We start from the raw sequence: 8,302 nt of genomic DNA, 5'->3' as shown, positions 1-8,302 counted from the left end.
GCTGAGATCCTAATCGAGTCCTGAACAATCTGGCTGGTGGAATGATCCACTCAACTGAAGGGATAATTAAAGATAAAGGGCTCCCATTTTTCTATTCAACGCTAATGTAATTGTAATGGTCTTAAACAAAGTACAGTTCGGAGAGGTCATTATCTTGCTGTTGTTAATATTCTTTGACAACTCTTGCTGTGAGGTACCTGCATCTTAGATAGTTGTAGAGTGTAAAAATCATTTGAAAATGGTGTGGCAATCTAATATTTAAGATGTGTAAGACGTAGGCTATGGCTTCAAAGGCTGCAGGTTTGTTTCAGAGTAGATGACCCAATAACTGTAAAGTTACTGAAATCGCTATCCTGCTCAGCGTTGTGCCTTTTATTAAGATAGTTAAAAGAATATTCAGTCTATTATTCAAAATAAACGACAGTTCAATAGTTTAAGGGTTGGTAAAAAAAATTTAAAAAGTTTTTAAAAGTCTCTTATGCTCACCAAGGCAGCACTGAAAGGGTAATATTGTGATATATTATTACAAATTCAAATAACAGTTTTTTTTATATATATATTTTAAATGTAATTTATTTCTGTGATGCAAAGCGGAATTTTAAGCATCATTACTCCAGCCTTCAGTGACACATGATCCTTCACATGCTGATTTGCTGCTCAAGAAATATTATTATTATCAATGTTAAAAACAATTTTACTGCTTAACTTTTTTTGGTGTGGAAGTTCAAAAGACCAGCATTTATTTGAAACTATACAATTTTAAATGTCTTTACTGTTAGTTTTGCTGACTGACCCAAAACCTTTGAACAGTGACTATGTACCACATGTGCTGAGCTGCTGATTACCCACAGACAGTAATTTACACTCATCCCTCAGTGTCTATAAATGAACAGGACACTAAAAAGGCACTATTAAAACCTTTCAAGCAAGAATGTTAAAAAGAATGTGACGCTCATAGTTTAGCTTAGGAACTGTTCAGTAAAAAATGTTTGCTATTTGAGGTGTTAAGTTGCTACCAGTGGGAATCCAAAGGAATGATGCTGTGGTGCCGAGAGCAACTTAACAGCTCAAGCAACAAATATTTTGCTGAATTCAGCACTGTGTGAGCAGAGCTCTACAGATACTGCTATTACTTCCTGCTATTTCTGCAAAGACACCTAAAGAAATTATGTTTACCTGTGAAACTGGTCATGAGTTACTGGATAATTCACCCAAAAAATAAAAGTTCTGTCATTAATTACTCACCCTCATGTTGTTACAAACCTGTAAGAACTTTGTTCATCTTCAGAACACAAATTAAGATATTTTTGATTAGATCCAAGAGCTTTCTGACCCTGCATAGACTGTAACGCAACTGAAACATTTAGGGCTGCCCGCTAATAGTCGACTGACCAAAATAGTATTAGTCGCAGAAAAAAAAATCCACAGGAAGTGGCGACGTCACACAGTCTCTGCTGACAAATTGTTAACTGCTGATCTATGTGGTAATATAGTACATCTGGCAGGACATCCAAATGCTCACCTATCAATCATTGACCTCAAATATGGCTTTTCATCTGAAAGATGTATGTAGTACCAACTTTACGTGGCAGCTAAATCTAATGTTAACCTAGAAAAATGGGCATGCGCTTTCTGCATGAAAGAGAGATTGAGGCGCCGGACCGGTGCGGTCACTTGCTCTTAAAATACTTCGTTATTTTTGGTCATACAGATAAGAGTAATTCATGTTTCGAATTTGTAAAGACTCTACGTTTGTTTGTGTGCACTCACAACAGCAACAAAACATTGCGCTTTTGTAAAATAATGAAAGCAAACAGGATGTGCTTTCTGTCGTCTCAGTCTCTGTGAACTTGAGTGTGAAACTCCGAAACTCTGTGAATACTTGCCTTACGGACATGAAAAATATATCTATAGAGTGTGAAATGTCTACTTTCAAATGAGCCACAATATTCACAACATTCTCAGATTATGAAATCCATATAAAACATGCATACATGACGAGTCAGTGTCGCCAACTTCATCTCTTAAGACGAAAACAAAAAAGCACTTTGGCAAGCTTTTTTTAGGTGGCTTGAGCGCTTATAAGGCTATGTAGGCAATTGAAGGCTCATTATTATGATTTATATGGTTTATTAACCCTCAAAGACCGAGATAGCCACCTGCGGCTAAATATAACTATTGTTCAATAACTTTTGAACCTCTAATCCAATTTGAAAGCTTTAAAAAGTTGTCTCATTTGGATATCCAGAGGCTCCGTAGTGAGTGTGATTATGTCATCACATTTCCTCAGCACTGATTCGTCAGATGAAACCAATGTATTTTGGTCCTCTGAGCCAAACAGAAACGATTGTTGATGCGTAGTTCCACCCCTGTGCCCAGATTGGTTCAAACTGTCATCTATTCAACCAATAAACATAGGTTTTGGTCTTTTGAAACACCGATTAGCAAGTTTGGCAAAGTGAAAGTAAAGTATGTCTTGTGTGCATGAAAACAAATGCAAAATAACACATTTGCATGATAGCATTCTTTGAAAAAGCACAGAAATACTCACAACAGAGCCCTTTGACATAACAAAAAACAAAAACAAGTATGAAACAGCAGTACATATCAGATAAAGCACTGGAATTTAGGTTTTCGCGTCACTAGGTGATGTCCCAGTAAAATAGATTCCGACGCAGACTACAGCCAGCAGATCGATCTATTTGTGACCCTGGACCACAAAACCAGTCATAAGGTTAAATTTTACAAAACTGAGATGTATACGTCATATGAAAGCTCAATAAATAAGCTTTCTATTGATATATGGTTTGTTAGGATAGGACAATATTTGGCCGAGATACAACTGTTTGAAAATCTGGAATCTGAGGGTGCAAAAAATCAAAATACTGAGAAAATCACCTTTAAAGTTCTCCAAATTAGGTTCTTAACTATGCATATTACTAATCAAAAATTACATTTTGATATATTTACAGTAGGAATTTTACAAAAAATCTTCATGGAACATGATCTTTACTTAATTTCCTAATGATTTTTGGCATAAAAAAAAAATCAATAATTTTGACCCATACAATGTATTTTTGGCTATTGCTACAAATATACCCCAGCGACTTAAGACTGGTTTTGTGGTCCAGGGTCACATTTGGTTATTATATAATGTAACTAATTCTTATACAGTTTGTAAAGATTATTTGCACTATTTTTTCTGTTGCACTCTGACATCTCTCATTTTGTGTGTAGTTTGTGAATAATTTGGACTGGTCTTGTTGCACAAGACAATTTGTGCAATTGTTTTCACTACTTCCTACACTGTTCAAGTTTATTGTTCATACTGAGATTAAGAATATATTTATCTGAAAAAGTAACTTTTTTAATGCGTTTTGCTATTATATAACACTGTTTCTGCTTTGACTTTACTCCTGAAACGTTTTTGGAAAGGTCTATATTGTCAATAAACAAAATAGGCCTGTTTTTCACTGAAAAGCACCTATAATAATATTGTAATATATGGCTATAACTTGCTTGGGGAATGTTATATATAGACAACATTTTATTTGGAAGTGTAAAATACCTAAATACAAATTTCTAAAGAAAAAAATCCAAACTTCAGTAGTTTTTATTTGAGTACACAGTAAAAAACACAAAATTGTTGCTAGTGTTTTTCCTAAAATTCTGGAAATTCACAAATATTTAGAGAAAACAAAAGGAAAAATGTTAATTTTAAATTCTAATAATGATATATAACAATTCATGCTGACTGCTAGAATAAGTCTGAAAAAAAAGAAAAAAGAAATGTACCCCAAAAATGTTCTAGGTCATTAGGGGTTAATAAACATGCGACTTGAAATAAACAACTACTAGTCGACCAGAATTTTTTTTTTAGTTGAGGACAGCCCTAATATGACAATACATAATAAACAAGAATAAAATAAAGTATTTTAAAACTTAAAAATAACATAAAATTCTTTACAAATCATATGGAAAAAGTCTGATTTTTATTATAGAATATATAGCAGCAGAGTTGGATAATTACTCATTAGTGGAGTAGTTTAATTATTGCAGGCAGAAGTAAGATTGAGCAAAAAGCCAAATAACAGAGTTTAACAGGTTGTAATGTGAAAAGGGTTAAGTAAATTGGCCCTGAATGTAATGCATAATAAACACGAGTCTGAGAGTTTGGTCTAAAAAAAGAAGCTTTTTTTAAAGAAGCTTTTGCAAAAAAAAAAAAAAAAAAAATTCTGAACAAACTAAATGAATCAGATCCATGGGGGTTTAATGAACCTTTCTGAGTACCTCTAGTAAGTAACAGAGCTCTAACTTTGAACTTGGCTGAATTGCTCTCACTCATTACTCAAACACACACTCACACACTCGCACACCAAGAACAAAAGAGAGAAACGTCTCTCAAAAGACCTCTGCTGTACAGTTCCTCTGAAAAATTGCAGACTTATCAACTGAATGATGATGGCACGTATCTATCAACGGGGCATTACGGGGCAGGGGAACGGCAGCCTCTCAGTGCTCTGCCTTCTGCAGCAATGCGCCGTAAATTTACAGGGCAATAATTATGAGTCTTTTCAGGAAGATAAAGGCAGGACCCTGTTTCCCAAAAGTAATAAACCTGACTCACGCACCCCTAGTTGAGGATGAAAAATGTTCCCCTGGCAACTGCGTTTGTCGTGCATGCTGGTTTTCCTCAACTGGCATGCTAGGCAAGCAATCTCCTTTCATCACAGGGAGAGAATGCAATTTCAGGGCTCATATCCACCAATTTTGTGTAACTCACATAAGGGAAGAAGGAATGTAAGCTGATAAACATAACACGAGCTGAAAAAATGCACACTAGACACGTCTCCCCTTGTAGGATTGTAAATACTCCACTTTTTGGTTAAAACACAAGACACTCCAAATCGAAAACATTTCAGACTACGAAAACAAGATACAGGAGAAAATACTCATTAGATCCTGATTCAAGTGCCATGTGATGTCAAACTGCTTTCCTGAGTTTTGGTCAGATTTACACTGGCCAAAAGTTTTTAAATACTATAAAATATTATTACAATTTAAAATAACTGTTTTGTGTTTTAATATATTTTAAATGTCATTTATTTCAGTGATGGCAAATCTGAATTTCCAGCAGCCATTAATAATATTAACAATTACACTTCATGATCCTTCACAAATCATTCTGATGATTTCAAAGATTAAAAAAAAATGTTTTTGCTGCTTAATATTTTCATGGAAACACTACCATTCAAAAGTTTGGGGTAAGTAAAAGACAAATACTTTAATTCAGCAAGGATCCATTAAAAAAGACAGTAAAGACATTTATAATGGAAAAAAAATTCTAATAAATGGTGTTCAATAAACCTTTTAATTAATCAAACAATGATGAAAAACGTATAATGGTTTTCTCAAAAATATTAAGCAGCAAAAACTGTTTGCAATATTGATGGTAATAATAAGAACTAAAACTAATAATTGAGCACCAATAATCATTAAGCACCTAATCAACATATTAGAATGACTTCTGAAGGGTCATATTATTAATGGCTCCTGAAAATTTAAATTTGTCATCACAGAAATAAATAATAATATAATAAATGACATTTAAAATATATTAAAACTAGTGCTGTCAGTCAATCAAAAAAAATTATTAATCAATTTTTTTTCTGAAATGAATTGTGATTGTTCAGGATAAATTCCACCTAACATTACATTTTTTAAATATACTTTTACATTGCAATAATTTCACATTCAAATTAATGTAAAAACAACTTAAAGACAGTATATTTTTAATACTTGTTGAGGTAAGTATCACTGATTGGAGTTACGTAATTTAATTAAAAAAATACTGAAACTGTAATCTGCTACAGTTACTGAGATAAAAATGTGTAATTAAATTACATCTGAATATTTTCACACAAAAATTTAATTGATTTCTTGCCAAAATTGTGTTGACTGCTCTAAATGTTTCAGGACACAGAATAGGACACATGCTTATTTGATAACTGTTTATTTAACTGTATAACTGATAACTGTACTATTTAAAATAACTGTTTTCTATTTGAATATATTTTAAAATGTAATTTATTCCTGTGATTTCAAAGATGAATTTTTAGCATCATTAATCCAGTCACATGATCCTTCAGAAATCATTTTAATATTCTGATTTGCTGCTCAAAAAACATGTTTTTTATTATGTTGAAAACATTTGAGTATATTTTTTAGGTTTCTTTGATGAATAGAAAGTTCAGAAGAACAGCATTTATCTGAAATGGAAATGCAACATTATAAATGTCTTTATCATCACTTTTGATCAACTTAAAACTTAAAGCTAAATAAAAGTATTGATTTCTAGAATTTCTTTTAGAAAAAAAAAGTCTGATTTTGTGGTGGCTGTGTTTTAAAATTATATTTTTATATTTTCGATTCAAGTTATGAAGTATTTTGAAAGTCTGACAGTTATCAGTGTTGAGTACTATTTTAAGGTTAACCCTGCCTGTTTTAAATGTTTCAAAATTAATAACAGTTGAAAACATTTATTAGAAAGTTAACAAAGTAATCAAATGTAGTCAGTTACAAGTAATTGAAATTGTTACAGTACTCATTACATTTTAACACATGCAAACAGAAAAAAAGACAACAAATTAAGAAAACATCTTCATCAGTTTGACAACATAGGCACTGCAAATCCTTGCAACGCAAACACAAATACGGAAACGCGCTGCAAACACAGGAACGCGCTGCAAACAGAGGAACACGCTGCAAACACACAAAAGCGCTGCAAACACAGGAACGCGCTGCAAATAGCACGAAACACAACGGAAATGTTTCAGGGGGACCTCAAAAAGTGACGAACCCATCTGGGACCTGATTATTTGTTCAGTGGCTGTTGGTCAGAGCAGAGGTGTTGTCGGTGAACTAAAAGGTGATAGTTCATCTTTATCACCTTTTAGTTCCCCGATAAGACCTCTGCTCTAATAATCAGGTCCCAGATGGGTTCGTCACTTTTTGAGGTCCCCCTGAAACATTTCCGTTGTGGTCCGTGCTATTTGCAGCGCGTTCCTGTGTTTGCAGCGCTTTTATGTGTTTGCAGCGCGTTCCTGTGTTTGCAGCGCGTTTCCGTATTTGTGTTTGCGTTGCGAGGATTTGCAGCGCCTGTGTTGTCAAACTGATGAAGATGTTTTCTTAATTTGTTGTCGTTTTTTTCTGTTTGCATGTGTTTTCTTAAGTTGCAGCGTGTTGAGCTCTCTCGGCCACCGTACAATACTATAGAAATAAAAGTTGGATATATTTTAGAGTAGTCAATGTGCAGCTTGTATAGCAGTATAGATTTACTGTCCTCTAAAAATTATTCAACATACAACCATTATTGTCAAATTATCTGGTAACCAAATTGAGTACACCTTAAGTGAACTTGTCCAAAGTGTCAATATATTGTGTTAGCACCATTGTTATCTGGCCCTGCCTTAACCCTCTATGGCATGAATTATTATTTTAGGATGAAAAAAAAAAATTTGACCTTATTTTTTGGGAGCTTGGGAGTCCCTGATAATACATAAATCATAAAATGTGCGCCTCCCCAACCCCCCCACCAGATTTTGGTTTGTTGCCTCAGGGCAACAATATGCCATTAGGGTACTAAAACACCAAGGTTTTCTGAATTATATAATTAATGAAATGAGGAATAAACAAGAATGAAAAACATTAGAAAAAAGTTTTATTTTAACAACAACAATGTCAACAAGTTTTATTTAAACAAACACCATCCATAAATGGTGATATATGTAGACAACTGTACCCATGAACTGCTCCTCCCTGCTGAAAAAAACAGCATATGCTGGTTAGGTAGGTTTTGATGCTGGGATGCTGGTTTTAGCTGGTTTATGCTGGTCCTTTGCTGGTTTATGCTGGTCCTTTGCTGGTTTATGCTGGACCTTGACCAGCAACATGACCAGCATAAACCAGCAAGGGATAAAATGATACAGGCTACAGTGCATGCCGCCATATTCGTGCATGCAATTGAAGCATGTGTGCTACGAGCACAGTATAATGGCTGACAGGATAGGAAAATAAATTTTTACTGACATATGGCCTGACAGCATCTTATATTTTCCATGCTTGTTTGACTAGCACCTGGCGCTTAAGTGAAGTTGGAGTGCGTGTCTGAAAAGTCTCCCGTTTGATGTGGTCGTAAAGGTGTTCTGTGACTACATAAATGCACTTCTTGTCAAGAAAAAAGAGACAGAAGCAGCATTTTTGAGTGGGTGGCCAACCCTAGCCCCACCTCTGTGTTAACTAT

Source organism: Garra rufa, chromosome 18 (genome assembly GCF_049309525.1).
Source record: "Garra rufa chromosome 18, GarRuf1.0, whole genome shotgun sequence".
Taxonomy (NCBI): domain Eukaryota; kingdom Metazoa; phylum Chordata; class Actinopteri; order Cypriniformes; family Cyprinidae; genus Garra; species Garra rufa.
Note: the sequence above shows the minus strand (reverse complement) of the source record.